The following is a 21,234-nucleotide window of genomic DNA, read 5'->3' as shown; positions in this document are numbered from 1 at the left end:
GTCATATGGGGCTCCCCATGCATTTTGCACATTTTGAAGGGGACAGCCCAGAAAATTTGACAAAAAATCTTAAAAATATTTTGTTCCCAGATTTTGATCCAGATTTATGGAGAATCGATCCACAAATCGTTTAAAGTATTTCGTTCAAGAATCGGATGAATATTTCCTAAGATATGGCATTCGCAGTGGGTCATATGGGGCCCACCATGCATTCTGCACATTTTGAAGGGGACAGCCCAGAAAATTTGACAAAAAATCTTAAAAATATTTTGTTCCCAGATTTTGAAGCAGATTTATGGAGAATCAATCCACAAATCGTTTAAGGTATTCCGTTCAAGAACCGGATGAATATTTCCTAAGATATGGGCTACGCAGTGGGTCTCCCCATGCATTCTGCACATTTTGAAGGGGACAACCCAGAAAATTTGACAAAAAATCTTAAAAATATTTTGTTCCCAGATTTTGATGCAGATTTATGGAGAATCGATCCACAAATCGTTTAAAGTATTCCGTTCAAGAATCGGATGAATATTTCCTAAGATATGGCCTACGCAGTGGGTCATATGGGGCTCCCCATGCATTTTGCACATTTTGAAGGGGACAGCCCAGAAAATTTGACAAAAAATCTTAAAAATATTATGTTCCCAGATTTTGATGCAGATTTATGGAGAATCGATCCACAAATCGTTCAAAGTATTCCGTTCAAGAATCGGATGAATATTTCCTAAGATATGGCCTTCGCAGTGGGTCATATGGGGCTCCCCATGCATTTTGCACATTTTGAAGGGGACAGCCCAGAAAATTTGACAAAAAATCTTAAAAATATTTTGTTCCCAGATTTTGATGCAGATTTATGGAGAATCGATCCACAAATCGTTTAAAGTATGCCGTTCAAGAATCGGATGAATATTTCCTAAGATATGGCCTTCGCAGTGGGTCATATGGGGCTCCCCATGCATTCTGCACATTTTGAAGGGGACAGCCCAGAAAATTTGACAAAAAATCTTAAAAATATTTTGTTCCCAGATTTTGATGCAGATTTATGAAGATTCGATCCACAAATCGTTTAAGGTATTCCGTTCAAGAATCGGATGAATATTTCCTAAGATATGGCCTTCGCAGTGCGTCTTATGGGGCTCCCCATGCATTTTGCACATTTTGAAGGGGACAGCCCAGAAAATTTGACAAAAAATCTTAAAAATATTTTGTTCCCAGATTTTGATGTAGATTTATGAAGAATCGATCCACAAATCGTTTAAAGTATTCCGTTCAAGAATCGGATGAATATTTCCCAAGATATGGCCTACGCAGTGGGTCATATGGGGCTCCCCATGCATTTTGCACATTTTGAAGGGGACAGCCCAGAAAATTTGACAAAAAATCTTAAAAATATTTTGTTCCCAGATTTTGATGCAGATTTATGGAGAATCGATCCACAAATCGTTTAAAGTATTCCGTTCAAGAATCGGATGAATATTTCCTAAGATATGGCCTACGCAGTGGGTCATATGGGGCTCCCCATGCATTTTGCACATTTTGAAGGGGACAGCCCAGAAAATTTGACAAAAAATCTTAAAAATATTATGTTCCCAGATTTTGATGCAGATTTATGGAGAATCGATCCACAAATCGTTCAAAGTATTCCGTTCAAGAATCGGATGAATATTTCCTAAGATATGGCCTTCGCAGTGGGTCATATGGGGCTCCCCATGCATTTTGCACATTTTGAAGGGGACAGCCCAGAAAATTTGACAAAAAATCTTAAAAATATTTTGTTCCCAGATTTTGATGCAGATTTATGGAGAATCGATCCACAAATCGTTTAAAGTATGCCGTTCAAGAATCGGATGAATATTTCCTAAGATATGGCCTTCGCAGTGCGTCTTATGGGGCTCCCCATGCATTTTGCACATTTTGAAGGGGACAGCCCAGAAAATTTGACAAAAAATCTTAAAAATATTTTGTTCCCAGATTTTGATGCAGATTTATGGAGAATCGATCCACAAATCGTTTAAAGTATTCCGTTCAAGAATCGGATGAATATTTCCTAAGATATGGCCTACGCAGTGGGTCATATGGGGCTCCCCATGCATTTTGCACATTTTGAAGGGGACAGCCCAGAAAATTTGACAAAAAATCTTAAAAATATTATGTTCCCAGATTTTGATGCAGATTTATGGAGAATCGATCCACAAATCGTTCAAAGTATTCCGTTCAAGAATCGGATGAATATTTCCTAAGATATGGCCTTCGCAGTGGGTCATATGGGGCTCCCCATGCATTTTGCACATTTTGAAGGGGACAGCCCAGAAAATTTGACAAAAAATCTTAAAAATATTTTGTTCCCAGATTTTGATGCAGATTTATGGAGAATCGATCCACAAATCGTTTAAAGTATGCCGTTCAAGAATCGGATGAATATTTCCTAAGATATGGCCTTCGCAGTGCGTCTTATGGGGCTCCCCATGCATTTTGCACATTTTGAAGGGGACAGCCCAGAAAATTTGACAAAAAATCTTAAAAATATTTTGTTCCCAGATTTTGATGCAGATTTATGGAGAATCGATCCACAAATCGTTTAAAGTATTCCGTTCAAGAATCGGATGAATATTTCCTAAGATATGGCCTTCGCAGTGCGTCTTATGGGGCTCCCCATGCATTTTGCACATTTTGAAGGGGACAGCCCAGAAAATTTGACAAAAAATCTTAAAAATATTTTGTTCCCAGATTTTGAAGCAGATTTATGGAGAATCAATCCACAAATCGTTTAAGGTATTCCGTTCAAGAACCGGATGAATATTTCCTAAGATATGGGCTACGCAGTGGGTCTCCCCATGCATTCTGCACATTTTGAAGGGGACAACCCAGAAAATTTGACAAAAAATCTTAAAAATATTTTGTTCCCAGATTTTGATGCAGATTTATGAAGAATCGATCCACAAATCGTTTAAGGTATTCCGTTCAAGAATCGGATGAATATTTCCTAAGATATGGCCTTCGCAGTGGGTCTTATGGGGCTCCCCATGCATTTTGCACATTTTGAAGGGGACAGCCCAGAAAATTTGACAAAAAATCTTAAAAATATTTTGTTCCCAGATTTTGATGCAGATTTGTGGAAAAGAAATCGAAGGTGTAACTTTCAGCACGAGGGGCCCTGAAAGCCTTTCGTCGGGGGGGCCCAGTAGGCAAGCGCGCCTTTGCCCACCTGTTAAATCCGCCACTGCTAGTTGTGAAGCTTGACTTGAACAAGAATGTCTTTAAGAAAATGCCCTCCGAAACGAAAGATTTCATGTAAATTTGTCAAAATTATGGCTAAAAGCCACCCATCTGCATGCTAAGTAACATGTCGATGGAAATTGGCCTTTAAGTTTTCCCTTCGTCTTCCAGTTATCAGTCACAGCATTACGCAGTAAATTTTGGGCAAATGAGTTGAGTGTTTTTCGCTTTTTGTTCTTTTCGATTCATTTTTTTTTGCTCGTTTTTGTTACTTTGCTTATCTGAACTATAAACGCTGGCAGCTGAAGGCCAAGTTCATCGCGTGTGTGCGCCAATGTGTGTGGCTACATCAAGGGCAACCTTTGGTCACATCCCCCGACTGACCCAACTAATTTTATGCCCATTTGGAGAAGAGCCTGGCTGCCTGGCGGCAAGAGTCCTTTACAATTTTGGAGGGGAAAAACCGAAATGTGTTAACTTTATCTAAATTGTTAAAACATTTACCAAATGACCTCACGTTCCTAAACGTGTATGTGTGTGAGTTTGAATGTGTGTGTGCGAGTGCTCTTTGGCTCTGTGTGTGTAATGTCCTATCGCTCGATCGTCCTGTGGCCTTTTGCATGTCGCTTGTCGTCCTTCCCGAAACGTGACTCCTTCCCTGACTGCCTCCTCCTCGTCGCCTCTGCTCCTGGCGAAGTTCATTTAGATGTCCTGTACCGCTCTCCTTTTTTTTACCCTCTTGTCTACGCTTTATTGGCTGGCCAACATGTTCTTTATGGCATTTTGATGCACGGCAACCCTTTAACTCGTCTTCTCTTGAAGGAAACCTGCCATTCTGACATTTATTATGCTTATTCGGGAACAAGCTCACGTATTTTCCGTATTCAGCAAACGCCCCGTATGACGTTTCCTGTCAGTCCCTTAAAGCATTTCGGAAATCCCCAGCCCGAATTAAAGCCAAGCCGCTTTTCATCCTCAAGCCAAAAGCACAAGAAGATTAAAATGTAGGCAAGACTCGGAGGAGATGGGTAATGTTCTTATTAAGAGTAAAATAAGCTTAGGGAGATATTTTCACAGGTTTTTCAAATGTATTTTTTTGTTAGATTGCCGTCTGGTATTTGAAGAACTTTTCGATTTGTACTTGTTCTATAACAAAGAAAATTCTGGCTTTTCAAACTATGCAAAAACATTTCAAACAAATTTTAATAATATAACATTTTGGCCAAAAAGATGAGTCACCGTAAAAGTTGTCAAAGTCAAAGTTTGACAAACATTTGCATTTTGCCACATTCGGAATTCGACAAATGTATTTGGTCAACCTTTTTCGTCTGACCTATTGGATTCGCAACCTTCTTTACATATTTTCAAAAGCCAGAGCCAGCAAGCATATTCATTGGACGCACATGCTTCAAAAATGATGGGTCCTGATGGTTCAAAGTATGCTAAACAAAAATGCTGAAGGTTACTTTCCGACAGGATGAGCCAAGCAAAATGTATTTTTCTCTAGTCTGGTGACGGAAAATTATGCTTTGTAAATTGACAAGTTGATTTAATGGATGGCTATGGCAATGGTGGAGGATGGCTATAGGTTGGCCTGGTGTTCCAGACACTAAAAAAGAGAGTTTAAATTGTTTAAATTTCTTTGGCGGTTGCCTTTCATCATGTAAATGCAAATGCCACTAAATAAATAGCGGTGCGTGTGTGTGCGAGGCTTATGTTTTGGGTGTTTTTGCTTAATGTTTGTTCTTGTGCCGAGCATTTACAAAATGCTTTTGGTCTGCCCTGCAAAGTATGTTATAAAAATATTTTATGACATGTAAAAAGCATCAATAAAAAGGTTTCGGGCTGGTTTATTTTCCCCGCCCCCTATCCAATGGTCCTTTGCTGGCTCACCCCATTATTTTCTTTTTCTGTTTCTGTTTATCGCTGGATTCATTGTTGTTGCTCGTGTTTGTGTTACTGTTGTGGTCGCGCTTTATCCTTTTGGCCAGAATCTCGGGATATATTTCATGTGTGTTTTTTTTTTTTCTGAGCGCGGCGCCCTTGCCCATTTCTGGTTTTTGGCTTTCGGTTTTTGCGCCCTTTTACGGAAAATTACATTTAAGTATGTGTTAGAATTGACGCAGTAACAGGTTGTAAATAAAGGCAACGACTTGCTTTATTTGCGATGCAAATGTCATTTATCATCCGACCAATGCGATGGTCGATTGGTAATACTTGATGGCTTTAATTCTGTATGAGGTCAGCCCGATTTTAAAACTGACCTCGGAAATTAATCCTTTTTGAAAAATTGGCTGACTGAGCCAAAAATTAAAATGGAATAATAAACAAAAATTCGACAAAAGTTGCGAAAATACATTATATTCACTCGAACGCACTGCTAATATGATAGAACAGAAAGCCGAGCAGTACCAAAAAAAAAAAAAAAGGAGCAGTATTTTGATAAGCCGCTTACGCCACACTCACTCCACAGCGCCCTTTCGAAGCGGCAGTATTTGTGACAATTTTCCAGCGCTTTTCCTCTTCTTTTCACTCGCTTTTTGTTTGGCGAGAGGGGTTAGTAACTTTTTCATGTGCATTTCGAACTTTTGTTTTCGTTTTGCTAATTGTCAGTGCAAAGCCGCAAGCGGCATAAAAACTTTTCCCTCTTTTTGCTGGCGTTTTAGTTTTTTCTTATTTTTTTTGGCTGTGTTTGCCTGCCAACTGTAAAGTAGAAATTAATTTCACTGTAAATGCACATAATCAAGTGTGTGCGTTCCCCAGAGGGCGGTGAGTAAAGGGAAGCCGGGGGAGGAAGGGAATTTTTGAGTAAAAAAATGATAAAGCGCCTGCTCTTGAGGCAATCAGAAAGACGAGTGCAAAAACCGTAGACCAACTCCATCAGCGCCATGCAAAAACTTTGCCAACGAGCTGGCTAGGAAGCGAGATGTATAGAGGTCTTGTGAAAGGGACAGGGGTGGCGTGGAGCTAAGGAGAATGGGAGAAAGAGTAGCAGATGAAGCACTTGAGAGCAGACATTCCGCGGCAGGACCCCGGATCTTAATGAAAAGGCAATCTCATCTGCTTGTCTACTGCACGCCTTCTATACCCCAGACATTCGAATAACCGCCGAGATGCTGTTGGAGGGCAGAAGATTGAGATGGAGTGCAGCACGGAAAAGCCCGCAGATGGAAGATGCGAAGTGCTTAATTGAAAAAAAATTATGCAGACTGCAAAATTAATGAGAATTACTTGATCTCGGCGAAGAGATTTGTCCAGACCACACAAAAGCAGAGACGCTGAGTGCATTTATACGAGAGTGCGTATATGGTTTATTAACAAGCATACGCCCCGTTGTCCGGGTCATGATGTTTCAGTGACACATTAAGTAGGCCCTTTGCCAATGACACAAAGTCTAAGCACAAGAAAGAGGATCTTAATAAATGAATTAAATCCAAAAGATCCATAAATAAGATAGGTGGCGCCAACTAACTTAGTAAACTTTCTTACTTACTTAAAGTCCCCTGTCAAATAATTGCCCTTAAAAATATTTATCCTTCACTGAATCCAACCAATAAACTTAAACAGAAAATACGTTGACCATAAAATAAGCGGAAGCTGCCACTATTACAAGCTCTTCATCATGGTCAACAACTCGACTTCAAACGCAAAACAAGAAAAACAGAATGCAAAATGGCAAAGGGATCCGGGGGAAGCTGTAAGGGACAGATGAGAATAAGAACCTGACACTAGCTGTTCATAATCTATGCTAATTTTCGCCTTCTCTATAGCCAAGAGATTGTCGGACAGTTTTCATTTCTTTATGCAACACGAGAAAAAAAAACACGAAGGCAAAAAAAAAAGTGGCATTAAAATTAATGAAGTTGAGACAGAAACAACAACAACAACCAAGAACAGATGAGACAGTGGCCAGGACTTAAGTCCTTGGCAAAGTATGTTTCCATCGCCGGCTGAGGGAGAAGGAAAATCTTAATCGTGATCTTATTACGCGCGTTAATTACGAAATACAGCAAAAACAAGAAAGAAATAAGGAAGTAAGCGGAATGCCATAGCTTCACAGGATTCCGCACTGGTTTATGGTCAAAGCGGCAAAATTAAGATGCCAGACAGTGAAAAAAAATGTACAGACATAGGTTTCTCATATATAAAGACTTTGAAGAAATTTTTGACGGGTTTTTAGGTTACGGTTCTAAACATTTATAAAATTGACTTTTTGGGTTAAAAATTCTTAAGCTTTGAAAAAGTTTCTGTTTCAGTGCTTAGTATCCCACGATGAAAGATGATTCCAGCGCCAAGGGATGGTAAAATTAAGAAAATAGACGGCGCATAGATAAGCAAGTGCAATGTTGCACATTTTGCGGGTTGTTCCTTTATCCCTTGTTGTTGCTGTTCCGGTTGTTGCTGCACAAGTTTTATGACCCGCCGAGCAACATTGTTGCCACTGGCCATTTTTCATTAGAACAATGCAAGGCAATGGAGCTGCAATGGAGCAATATTACATGCATAGCCAAATGGTGAAGGGCAACAAGAAACTACCATAAACAGCCAGAAGCTTTAATCAAAGTAAAAGAAACAATAAAAATTGAATTCAAGGGAAAAATATATAGATAGGTTCGGAAAATAAAAGAAAGTTTTTCCCCAAAAAAAAAAAATAGCTAGGTTTAGCTAGTATGGCTAGTATGAAAAACCTTAGTTTTCACATAAAACAAATGGGCCAGTAACTATTCCATAACTTTTGGCAAGCATACTGACTAACTAAAACAAATACTATGTCACAAAAAATGAGAACAAAAATAGGTATAACATTTGACTGTGTATGAAGTATTTTTTGTTACCTTTAAAAATGACTAAGGCAGGGGCAGGAAAGTGCAGGAAATTCAAATAAACCGCTGCAACGGATTACAAAAATAAGCGGCTTGGACAACGCCACTAAAACAAGCAGTAAACCGAAAAACAACAGTGGAAACATCATAGATGCAACAATAAATAGGGCAGATGGTGGAAAAAAAAAAGAAAAAAAATGGAAGCTAAGCCTGGTATGGCATTAAAGTCGCTGACCAGCGGCTTGCAATATTTATACGGCCAGTTACTGGAGCGTGAAGGATAGATTCAAAGTGAGCGAATAACTCACAAGACGGCCACTTAATGCGCCGTCCAAAGTCCGGGCCAAGGATATAATTATAAATCACAGGGCCCGGCGTCCTTAGTCGCAGGCTTCGGTCCGCTTGGCCACACTCAAATAACTTAACGCCAAGTTGATGCATTCAACGCAAGATTTAATGCCAAACAGAGTTTGAAAAGCCATCATCAAGTGCATGTAACCGAGCAGGACATCGGGCAGGATATCGAGCAGGACGATAGCAAGAGGACCGAAGATATACATTGCCTGGACATTGAACGACAAGTATAAATGCTTGACCATCAATACCAGATACCAGAGTGGTGATGGATATGGAGCTGGAGAAATTGCAAAGGGCCTGGCTCCGAAATGAAATTGGCGATGACACAATGCATACACACACATATGGGGGAAACAGGTCCTGGCCCAGGATAAATGGTCACAAAAAGCGCAACAAATGAAGCTGCCATGCAGAGCAATGTGATGATGTGTATCGCCAGCTCTTCTAATGTTTGTGGCTGCGGTCGAGAAATGTTGTGGCGGGCAGGACATTCGACAAAGGATCGGTTGACCATTTCCGGAGCGGACAAAAGTTCATTTTACGTTTATCAAGGAATTCAATTAGCATTTGCTTTATGCATGAAACTGAAACCCATAAACATTCTCACTCAAGCTATTTCACTTTAAATCGAAGTTTCCTGGTATACCCCCTGGAAATCCTCATTTCCCCAAAAATTTTCCCATCTCCACCGGTTTACTGTAATTGCCCCACAAAACTTTGCTATTTGTATTTATCTTTTGGCAACTTTGAGCCACACGTGAGGCGGCAAAGGCAAAAGGGGACCGGAACGAGCATCGTGTGTGCCAGCTGCTTCACTCCACGGGGCGTATGCGTAATTTTGTGCCACACTCTGTTTTTTATTTTGGCTGCCTGGTAAGTTTTTTCTTTTACTCCCTTTTAAACGTGCGCGTGGCTACAATGTAACTTGTGGAATTGCAACGAAAAATGCAGCAAGAGATACTGGGGAAAATTAATTTCTCTGACGCATATAAAAATGTCTCTTTAATTGTCAGGCGTCTGATAGTTTCTCTCTATAATGAGTTCTGGGGCGACACACTATTTTTTATCAAGAAAATAACTTGGAATAAAATATTCTTAAGAAGTTGAAATCAATTCCATGGAAAAATTTAAGCACACATAAACGTAAAAGCAAAATCAGTCAAAATACAGGAAATACTGCAGCATATATAAAAAATCACTGCAAAAACATAATCAGTTTTCATATTTGCTGCCAACGTCCTGCTGTTAAATTGATGAATGCGTCGCCATCGAAAAAGGCGGCAAATATGCGTCTACTTTTTTTGTATAATCGTGTCGATTGGCCAAAAAACGAAAGGAAAACAAAAATGGCTCTGCATGCGATTTGATAATCAAAGATGGAGGCACCCAAATATGTTTGTGCTTTGCCATTGACAGGAAAAAATAAACACCGAAAACAGCAAATGGAAAACAGAAAAGTTTTTCATGCCATGTGAGTGTGGGGAGGGTGTGGTTGACAATTGTGATGCATGTAAACAATAAAATGAACAAATCAACATTTTATGGAATATTGACAAGTGATATCAATCACTGTTTCTCTGTCCTGTCCAGCCCGCCCCTGTTGTTGACCATTTCTAGTTGCCCGTTTGCTTTTTGGTGTTTGCGAAACTATAGCTCGTTGTGGGTTGCACTTTTCCAACTTTTTCTGGTTGTTTTCCAGGCTTGGTTTGATTAGCTGCGAACTTGTTTATGACTTGTTTATGAATCGGCTGTTTGTGCAATCTTTGAACATTTGTCTATCGAAACGAAAAATAAAATTTAATCGAGGGATTTTATACCCAAATGATTCATACATTTTAATGAGGAAAAATAAGTATTTTTTATAAAAACAAACATATATAATTCGTACAAAGTAATTTGATACGTGAAGGGCTTTTTGGTCAAATGTTTTCTGGCTAATTAAATGGTAGTGTGCCAGATCTAATCAAATTTAAATAAAACAGCATACGTACCCAGGCACTTGAAAACTTGGTTAGCATTTTGGTAAATATAATTGGCAAAAATCATATTGTGAACTGGTGGTGAGGACTGATACAGGGGCGAATGTGCACCGCAATTTTGGGCTCATTTGGCACGCACGGAACAATTTTCTGCCACAATGCGCAATTTAAAATTAAAAATACTTTGGTTTCTAACAGCTAAACACAAAAAGCGTGTGCGTGCACCATTCTATCTTAATATAATTAAATGAATTTTGGGTGAAAGTTTCCCTTTGTTGGGAACTATTTGGTAAATTATGTTTGCGCGAAAATAATTGTTGGTTAATTAAGTTTCATGGCCATGGGGGGAAACCCGGACATTGTACAACCACAATTTTAAATGGGAAAATGCAATTTATGTGAAATAAATCTTTTATCAAATATAAGTATCATATAACAAAATACATTAAAATAAATTTCGCTCTCAGAGCTATTCTGAGTACTTACCATTTACATGAAAATAAATAAACTTGAATGTAAAGTTCTTGGGGAAGAGAAATTGTAAAAACCTTTTCCTTTTGAAAAAGCAAAGCTGCCTAAAAATGTTGTGTAAATATTGTGCGAATTTCTGTTTCGAATTTACATAGTACTAGCTTAAAGCACACATACATACACGACCCATATACGCAAATGAATTGCTTCCGCCTGCGCTTTGTTTCCGTTTCCCTGCCGAAAATGGCCAAAGCTCTGCAGCAGTGGCAGGACCCTATATCCTTTGCAGGGATCCTACCAGCCAGGACAGTCAGACCAACCAACACCTTCCCCGGTGCCCTCTCTTGGACCCGTTTTCAGTCCCTCACGTTCGCTTCGCTGTCACTTTTGTTTAATTTTATTTGTTTTGGCCGACGGCGCGTATACGCAACGCACTGCAATATTGAAAAATTCCTTTGTTGTCATTTTCTCCACCTCGTCCTCCACACTCCCGGTTTGAGTTTCGTTTACTCTCCTTGAAACTTGCAGGCATCTCGGTTCAGTTTAGCTTTGTTTGCCATTGTTTCCATTTAAAATACTTTTTTTCGAGCCACTTGCAATAAAGCCGTTTAGTTGGATATGAACACGTGTTTGTACATTTGAGACTTTACTGTCCCAAAAATGTCTTCAAAGCTAAAATTAGCCGCCTTTCTGGGACTTTATCAATTACTAAAATTTCTATAAGCCGCCACAAGCGCATTAAAGCAATTAAATTTAATTGTCACGAATACTAGCTTGCAATTTCAAAGATTCCCAAATTCCCCAAAATGCTGCCCCAGAAAAGTTCTATAAATACCTGTGAGCGAAAGCAAAGTTCACGGGGACAAGGACACCGGTTTCGTTGTGGACACCGTTGGTTGGGCTATTTGCGATCATTAATCATGCGGACTTGTAATTTATCTTGGCACTGGCTTTTTATTTTGTTTCCCCCTCAACTTGATGAGTTGAATTCACTCCCCACCTGCAAGGAATAAAAACTTTGCTACCCCAGGCGGCTGCCTCGAAAATACTTTCTAAATACTTTTTTAATAGCTTAAGCGCATTTCCTGTTTTTATTAAAATGAGACTAAGGCGACGTCGGAGACCGAACACACCGAACCCGAAACATATGCCAAACATTTTTTTTCCGTAAGTAGGGAACTTTGTCACCGTGGAAAGTTTTAGCCAGGGGCAAGACTACACTGCAAAAAATATACATTTTTTTGTAAAAAATATAAATAAAATGTATAGTTTTAAAATTCTGATTATTTTTAAAGAAAATCAAGCTTCAAAGAAGTGAGCTTTATTCACAAGAGATACAAAATATCCTCCCATTTTTTAGCAATGTTCTTTTGATGGAGAAAGCGGTCTTTGCACCTGCAGCCATATGCCTTGATAGGCAAGTTTTGGCTGCTCGACTGGGCACTTTTATGTAAATCTGCTAAATTAAGTGCCAGTCGCTTGTCATTCCCTCCATAGCCGTCCCTTGAGGAGATCCTTGTGAGTCCTGTGTTCTTTGCCTTTTGCTTCCTTTTCATTCCATTCTCATCTCCTTTCCTCTTTTTTCTCATTAATTTGTTCGGTACGCTGGCAAGACAAAAATTTAAATGAAATATTTTGATGGTCTCCGACTGGGCAAATAGAGAAAAGAAGAGAAACTAAAAAGAAATTTAATATTACATTGCGAAAATATTTTACAATATTATAAAAAGTATGCAACGGTGTCTGTGTAATGAATTTTTCACAGAAAAGCAAATAACTAGACTTTAGGTGGGAATCTCCATTTACTCCGTCTGATTGTCTTAATCCCGGGGGTTCTATGTTAACCGAATTTCCTTTTAGTTGCAAACATTTTGGGCTTAATTCTTTTTACAAATTTAGGAGCCGTTTAAATACTCTTCACAATGCCGGCGGGCTAATGACTAAGCCAGGCCAAAGGCATAGAGCGGAAATGCAACAAATAAATACAAAAAGGCGACTTAATGCCACCAGCCGCCGCAGTGGAAACTCAACTGAAATAAAGTTGTCACAGAACCGGGGAAGCCTTTGGGGCAGGCAGGCATTCAGGTTCTGGCCCAGGACCCCAGTTCTGGCCACATGCTCATTTAGTTGCAGGACCTTAAACAAAAACAACAAGAAAGTTCAGAATACAGTGTAGAAAAAAACGAAATGAAGAACAAAACAAACCAGAAGTGAAATAAAACTCTCAGCAAAGAGGAGAAACAGAAGCAGCAGGCGTTGCACGTCATTAGGGCAACATGCACGGCTGAGTTGCAAGGCCAGCTGGGGGGTCATCTCCCAGCTATCCAGCCAAACAGCCATCCAGCCACCAACCTATCCTGGGATGTGGACAAACATGAAACTGTTTGGCTAAAGTGAAAATTTTATTTTGCAATTTTCTGTTTAAGGATTTCTATTTCCGCCGGGCTCTTGGCCAGACATGCTCGCTCTAAAAAAAGTATAAAAAATAACAGAAGAGCCATAAACAAATAAGAGAGGAGATAGTGAAAGGGGGTGGTGCAGGGAACTGGAGTCGGAAGTAGAAATAAATAATGTATGATGTCGCCGGCATTTTAATAGTTTTGTTAGCCTTTTTCCTTGGCCGCCGCCAGCCAAAGGAAGTAACTTTTATGCGCGGCCTTAAAAAGGGTTTCACCATGGGGCCGGCGGTACCGCAGCAGCGTGGTTGGGAAGGAGTGTGGAGGAGGTCCTGCCGCTGCCACTGGCTGTGTCTTAATGGATTTTGCGGCTCTTTTTATTTGGCACCATGCAGAGAGCTTAAATTTCCTGCGGCCATTCGCCGGCTTAAGGCCTGTTTTGCGACGGGTTTTCCTTTAAAACGGGCTCAAGGGTTTTGGTTTCATACCAATTGGCTTTCAAGTATATGTTTGGTTTGGTTGCTCAAATGATAGGCTAAAGAAAATGAATTTGTTTTGTTCGATCCGTTTTATTTCATTCTTAAGGTTACCATTTTAAAATCTATACAATACTATTTCGGAAACTTAAAATTTGGCATTTTGCTGTTAAGTTATTGGAAATTAAATGGTAAAAATCGTGAGATGCCAAAATCAAAATTTCATTTTGAGACTCGATTTCAAAATTAATGGTAAAAGTTAGCCGATTGCCGGATTAAGCGAAGTGGAACAGTTAAAGGTGATCCCTCCGATCCAGATTCCGATTCATAATCAAGTCTAAGCGACTGATATACATCCGCGGGATGGGAAAAAATTTGTGATCTCTGCTTCTCGTATCGAAACTCACATGGTTCTTCCTTGATGAGTAACCTTCGTATTTTTGTGTTCCAGTATAGTCGCACTTTTTCTAAAAATCCCATTCCAAAGTGGAGAAATTTTTTGGTTTCGAAATTTTTAGATCGAAAGCAAAGTCAAAGGCATGCAATTTGGAATATTTAATATCCGTTTTGTTGGGTACAAGGCTATGTTTTGCTCTTATGGTTTGAAGGTTAAAGGTTAAATATACACAGGATAAAGGCTTTCAAATGAAAAGAGAAACATAACATGACATGAATGCATGTTATTTTTCCATTTTTATTTCGAATTTACCTTTGATTTCAGTTATTCTTCAGACAGCAGCTCAAATGACATATTCAAATTCTTTAAAGAACATTTTAATTCTTACATTTTCAAGGAGTACATATTTGAGATATACATATTTCATGAAAACAAAAGCAGCTCTTTATAATTCGAGAAGGTAGAATTAGTGATGTCAATAAATTCTATAAGTTAGCTTTTCTTTCTAAAATAACCATTTCATTTTTTCTAAGGTATTGTAGATAACAATATTTTTTCTTATAAATGAAAATTAAAAATTTTAATTTTCAAGGGAAAATTTTAAATTATTCTTAACAAAAAAAAAGCCAAATCAACAGATCTGGTCTAAATGGAACTGGCTGGTGGCTTTTGTGTGGGGACTACCATTTGAAATGCATGAGAACCTGATGCCACTTAAAAGTTACCAAGTGTCGGTTTCGGAACGCAGTTTGTCACTCTTCGCGGCAGCAACTTTTCTAAGCGTCTTTTAATTAACAGCCATCAAGTGCAAGGATTTCAAGCATCCTGCAAGGCATTCACTCTCGCACACATTCGTCGACTGACGCCATATTGAAATTCATTAACATGGCGTCCTTTTTGCCTTCGCTTTCAATGTTCTTGCTGTTGTTGTTGGTGGTGTTGGTGTTGCTGTTGTTGTCGTTGTCGCCAGCTTCTCATTAATATGGCAAGTTAAATATTTATAGCATAATTCTAGGAGCTGCTACATCACCAGCGCATTGTCTCGTTCATTGTTGTGGCTCGGATAGCGCGGAGAGCGTGTTAAAGAAATTAATTAATATTCTGTTCGCCGCACTCACACACCTACATACACACACATACACAAACACATACATAGTGGATTTAATAATGGCGCATGTGTGGCACGATATCCTCTCGCCTTTCTGCCTCCATCTTTATCCCGTGCGGTTCACCGAGGTTCCATTGCCGTGCCCCCTTTTTGACACCCGCCTCCCCTTGCGGATTACTTGCCATTTTTCGTTATAGCGCCTCAAGTCTGACGTCGCTTATTGTTTTTGTCACTGTGGAACATACACCATAATACAGCTCGGAGTGGACTTGAGTTGCATGCTTTTGATATTAATAAAATATATTAATAAAATAGTAATTAAACCTTTTTTTTAGTTAATAAAACTTTTATAAACTATTTATTTATGCTATAATTGTTGTGAACTGTCTCTGATGGCTACATCAAAAAGATTCATTATAATCTTCTAGGTCACACTAGTTCGAATCATGCTACCTTTAAAGTTTAAACTTCGTAAAGTTTAGTGGTCTATCCTTCTCGATGGAATGTAAATCTTTTCAGGTCCACCCCAATGAACAATGCCAGACATGTGTGTGCAAACTGCTTAAGGCTCTTTCGTGCTGTACAGCTTGTTTTAATCGTGACATGCCCGCAATCCATTTTTATATATCTCAGGGCTTCCAAATTAAGTAATAAATTAAAAAAGCACTTTGTCTTGCGTTTGCTTTTGAAGCGAATTAGATGGCGGCACACATTCATACACATAAAGGTGGCGGCTGGTAAGGGATTAGAAATTCCGGGAATGGCTTTCTTTTAATGAGCATCATTTTCTGCGAAGATTAAGATGAGAAATCTTTTTGGTGACTTTTGGGTGCCTAATGGGTTCTTATTTTTGCGGACAGTGTGGGGAAATGAGCCCATTTAGATTTTTGAATTGGTTTTGCCACGTACGTATGTATGTATGCGTATTGCTGCTGCAAAAAAAAGAAGGTGTAATGGGTCTCTTCAGGTCCTTCCGCTTCCCCATTGAGGGCCTAATCCACCCCGAAATCTTTGAAAGCACTTGATCCGCACTTGACTCTAACCCCTTTTGAAAAAACGCCTCTTCAGAGCGCTCAGGACCCTCTATGGGTGTGCAAATATGTATCCTTGCCATCCTGGCAAACACTCCACTCCATAGACAGTTTAACTTAATTACAGCCTCCGCCGCCGCCGTCGCCTCACCGACACATCAGGCGTAAATGAACGGAAATGAATTCATAAAATGTGAGGCGCAAATGCGTTGCAAACTGAAAAACTCAACGTGACGCAACGCTGCGCGTTTAAAAGTGTAAATAATATGTGGCCCGTCACTTGCTTTGTCGCTATTTTCTAGAGTAGAAAAATATAAATAAAAGCGACTAGTGAAAAAGGGCGCAAAGTTTCGTGGCAGCCACGGCAGTTGAAACATTGAAGTTGCCCAGAGTTGTTGGTAGCCTGAAAAAAAAAAATACTCCATCACATTTGGAATAAAGGCAATGGACAAAAAACGGCCGCAAAATGGCAGAGCGAACATACAAATAGCAGGCACTGTGGGTGTGCGCCATCACACCGCTTTACCAAATTAAAACCAAAAAGGGGAACCACTCCCCCACAGGAAGTTGCATTCAAATGCATTGACATTAAACCGTAGTTGCAGTGCAGTGTAAATAGGGAAGTTTCCGCACAGTTAACCCCGCTGGAGAGGTAAGCGCGAAAAATCCAAACCAATTGCCCCAGGGCATCCGTAAACCCACTGGATAGCAGTCGAGATTTGATTTGGTGAAGCGTTTTGTATAGTTATTTGATATTCCACTGAATTATTTTCACACCCAGGGGGCTAACTTCCATTGTTTGTTGATTTTTGAATACGAAATAAAGTTTAGAAAATAGTTTTTAAAATACACATAAAAGAATACAAAATTTAAATTACCCTCCCAGATCGATTTTTCGTAAACTTTCATCAGAACATTGAGGCAACAGTAGTCACGATATTCGGAGACTATATCTTTCTTAAGATTAACCACATTCTCAAGTGATATACATAAGCGATTTCTAGACGGATTTATCCTAAAACTGCATTAAACAATGAAGCAAAAGAACATTTTTTACAAATTTTTCCTATAGAATTGCTGTAAAAATCTCAAAATTCATGGGGAAGCCAAATGTGTCACTGTGAAGGCTGTATCTTTGTCAATAGTAATCAAATTCTTAAGCGGGGTACCTTTATCGATTTCTAGATCGATTTGCCGTAAATCTGCATTAAAACATTAAAGCAAACGATCATTTTAATTTTTTACAAATTTTTCCTATGGTCCCCCTTTATAAATTCCCAAAATTCATAGGGAAGCCAAATGTGTCACTGCGAAGGCTGTATCTTTGCCAATAGTAATCAGATTCTTAAGCGGGATACCTTTATCGATTTCTAGATCGATTTGTCATAAATCTGCATCAAAACATTAAAGCAAACGATAATTTTAATTTTTTACAAGTTTTTCCTATGGTCCCCCTTTAAAAATCTCAAAAGTTATAGGGAAGACAATTGTGTCACTGCGAAGGCTGTATCTTTGCCAATAGTAATCAGATTCTTAAGCGGGATACCTTTATCGATTTCTAGATCGATTTGTCATAAATCTGCATCAAAACATTAAAGCAAAATATAATTCAAATTTTTTCCAAATTTTTCCCTTCAAAAATCCCAAAATTCATGGGGAAGCCATATGTGACACTGCGAAGGCTGTATCTTTGCCAATAGTAATCAGATTCTTAAGCGGGATACCATTTTCGAATTCAAGGTCGATATGTGGTGAATCTGCATCAAAACATTGAGGAAAGATAATTTTCATTTTTACAAATTTTTCCTTTAAAAGTGGCTCAGTTTATTATTTTAGTATTTTTTTTTGTGACAAAAATTAAAGAAAAGTAATATTAACCTTTAAGTTTCTGCTTCTTTTGTGAAGCATCTAAGAAAATTCGATTCAGGGAAAATCTTCCTTACTTTCAGTGCTCCAGGCTTAATTCATTCAAATTCCTTTCACATCGCACAGTGGCTACAATCTTTCATCATTACGCACTCTAGGGTAATCCATGGGAAAAAAGGTTTAGCATTGGAGATAGACGGAATAGGGAAACTTGCAGTTTGCTTATCTCTCGCTTGTTGCCTGTCGTTACGTGCGCCTGTCATCCCGGATTAAGTGCGTATCCTCGAATGCTCATTTGGCCCTTTGTTTGCCAACGAACTTTGGCCCCCAAAAAGTTACCTTTCTTGCCAAAACACCGACACACACTCTCTCGCACATTCTGACATTTTAGCGGAGGCCTTTTCACACATACAAGGCGACGACGCGTGTAAAAGTTTTTGTTGCATAAAATTAGTCGCGGCAAAGGGGGATCGAAGCGGCTTTGGATGGGACCAGCTGCCTCATCGTCTTTAATCAGTGGCGTGCGCTCGTTTAACGCAAATTAAATTTGTGTTGTTCAGGAAAACTCCACTTCACACCACTCCACTCCACTCGACTCTACGCTGCTCATGATTAACGCATTTTCCTTTTAATTTCCCTCAAGCCCACAGACATTCGCACCAAGGGTAAACATATTAAAGCCCTGAATTGGGCTGCCTGCATTTGTTGATAAGATTTTAACACGCCGCGTAGGTTTCTCGCAACAATCCCCAAAAAAGTTTTTCCCATCCGCCGCGGGCTGTTTTCCTCCCAAGAACTTGGCAAGCCCGGTCCTAATGCGCGTGGAAATTCAGCAGCCAGAAGCATAAAGGTAAGACGAGCGGAGACAGGGACTCGAAAACCGTCTAAAGCCTTTGGCGCACTTTGCAAAATAAGTTTAGAGTCCCCTTCGTTAATACTCTAAAGAAGTTTTTAAATAATAAATAAATTAAATCTTGAAAAAAAATGATTATTTGATTTTAATATCCCTTTATTTGTAAATTTGTATTCCTCCTTAAATAGTAGTTATTTTCCCATAACTATTTATTAAATCTTTTAATATATATTGATCCGTTTGTAGGCATTATTTGTGTACATTTTTGTCGTAAATAAAATATATTCAACTAATTCAAATTCCAATAATGGAAAACTTTACCCTTTTAGAGTATTACATTTTCCAGTTTGCCATTAAAATTTGCAAACTTTGCTGGTGTTTTTCCCTTGGTTACTTGTGACTTCTTTTTTGCTTGTTTTCGAAGCTTGTGTGGAAAAATCTCAAAGCTGTCTTAAAATTTCGACCGAAAAGTTGTGCGAAAGTGGGAAAAAACTTCATTCTGCCCAGCAGCTCCTGTGAACCTGGCCTGTCACACGAGCAGATCAACAGATTAAATGAAAGTTTTTCTTTTTTCCTGTATCATTCCGCTGGCTGTTTGTTGTTAATTCCCTTGGCAATATTTAGGTATGCACACGAGGCATAAAGCATTTTGTATTGTTGCTGTCATTTGGCATAAAATGCTTGCTGATTGCGGTTAATGATGACACCAAAGATAAACCTCAACGCTACACCAACCAAGCCCGGAACAGGTGGGGTCGTATTTTGTGGCAGAATTGCTGCCGATAAAACCTTTGACAAATGTGCACTTTTTAACACCTTACGGCGCAGAGAGTGTGGTGTGGGTTGATATGACCTGCAGATTATACTCTGCACCAAGCAATTAAGATTTGTTCTAAATTGTTTTCGAGCATTTAGCATATCTTGTATGACTAACTGGTGCTCCTTGTTACCATTTACATTTCTATTTTTCTTTCTAACCTAGCAATATCTAATAAAGAACCCAAAAGGCGTACAATTTTTCAGAGAGTAGGTTTTTTGGTAAAGTTTGGTTGTGAGCTATAAATGTAATTGTAAAGATTTGCCGAATAACTAATGAATACATTTTTGGTGCACTTGAAACCCTTGCTACGTATCAAGTTTCTTTTAAGGCTGATAATTATTGGTTACTGAGATAAACATTAATTAAAAATAATAATTATTATTATTTGTTTGTTTAAGTTCCGTGATTCGCGGCTCAACTCATCAGCTGTCAAAATAAGAGCTTCCAACAACACAGGAAGCTGGGTAAAGGGGAGGAATATAACTAGCCTACAACTAAACAGCGAATCGTGGAGTAGTGCCACTATTTGAACAGAGGCCGACACATGCCAAGTGCACTCCGATATGCCCGGAAGAGGAGCGGGTCAAACGGGTTTGGCGGCAACATGTGAGTTGCGTTTAGCTAACGCCGACTGTCAGTGGCGTGAACAAGGCCCTTGTTATTGAAGTATCCCGTTCACGTTCGTGCCTACCCCAACCACCCCCTTATTTTACCGGACCCCGTGTGTAATACACAATGTATGTGTGTGCGTGAAGTGGATTATAATGTTAATGGGGGGATGAGAGCGCAAATGTCTGTTCATGACATTCATTTGGGCATACATACGGATACTCGTAGGATCCTATATCTATCCGCTTGTTGAACAAGCAACATTATTGTCATTATCATATGGCTTCAAGGACACAGCCGAATGAGATAAAGAAAAAGTCTACGCATACACAGATCCCAATTCGAGCACACCGACATCCCTAAGTGTATATAATTAAGGAGCCGCTCAAATCCTGAAACCACAAGAACCGCACAATCAATCTCAAATTGTCTGAGTGGATGTACCTTCTTCGCCGCCCCCTCAAAAAAATAGATTTATCACCAAAAGCGTTTCGACTTGACTGGGTCCAAAATATATATAAATGTATATATTTTATATATGTATATAATAACTTCAAAGGCATTCGGTCGAAAGGCATGAAGCTTTTATATTGGTACGTCAGCTGCGACAGGGCTCACTGAAATCACGTATACGCCGCGTGCGCACCCAAGTTGTCCTGTAATTGAAACTATTTACTTTTTGGCATTTCATTAAGGCCAATTTTCGTAATTTCGTAAAATTTAACGCACTTGACGGCAAATGGTGCCAAGCATTGGGCTCCTGCCTGGAATTGGCATCGCCGGCGGGGGTAAGCGAAGGGGTGGCCTTCGGGCATTGCTAATTACTCGAAAA

Source organism: Drosophila bipectinata, chromosome 3R (genome assembly GCF_030179905.1).
Source record: "Drosophila bipectinata strain 14024-0381.07 chromosome 3R, DbipHiC1v2, whole genome shotgun sequence".
Taxonomy (NCBI): Eukaryota; Metazoa; Arthropoda; class Insecta; order Diptera; family Drosophilidae; genus Drosophila; species Drosophila bipectinata.
The sequence above is the reverse complement of the archived record's forward strand: the minus strand, read 5'-3'. Positions refer to the sequence as shown.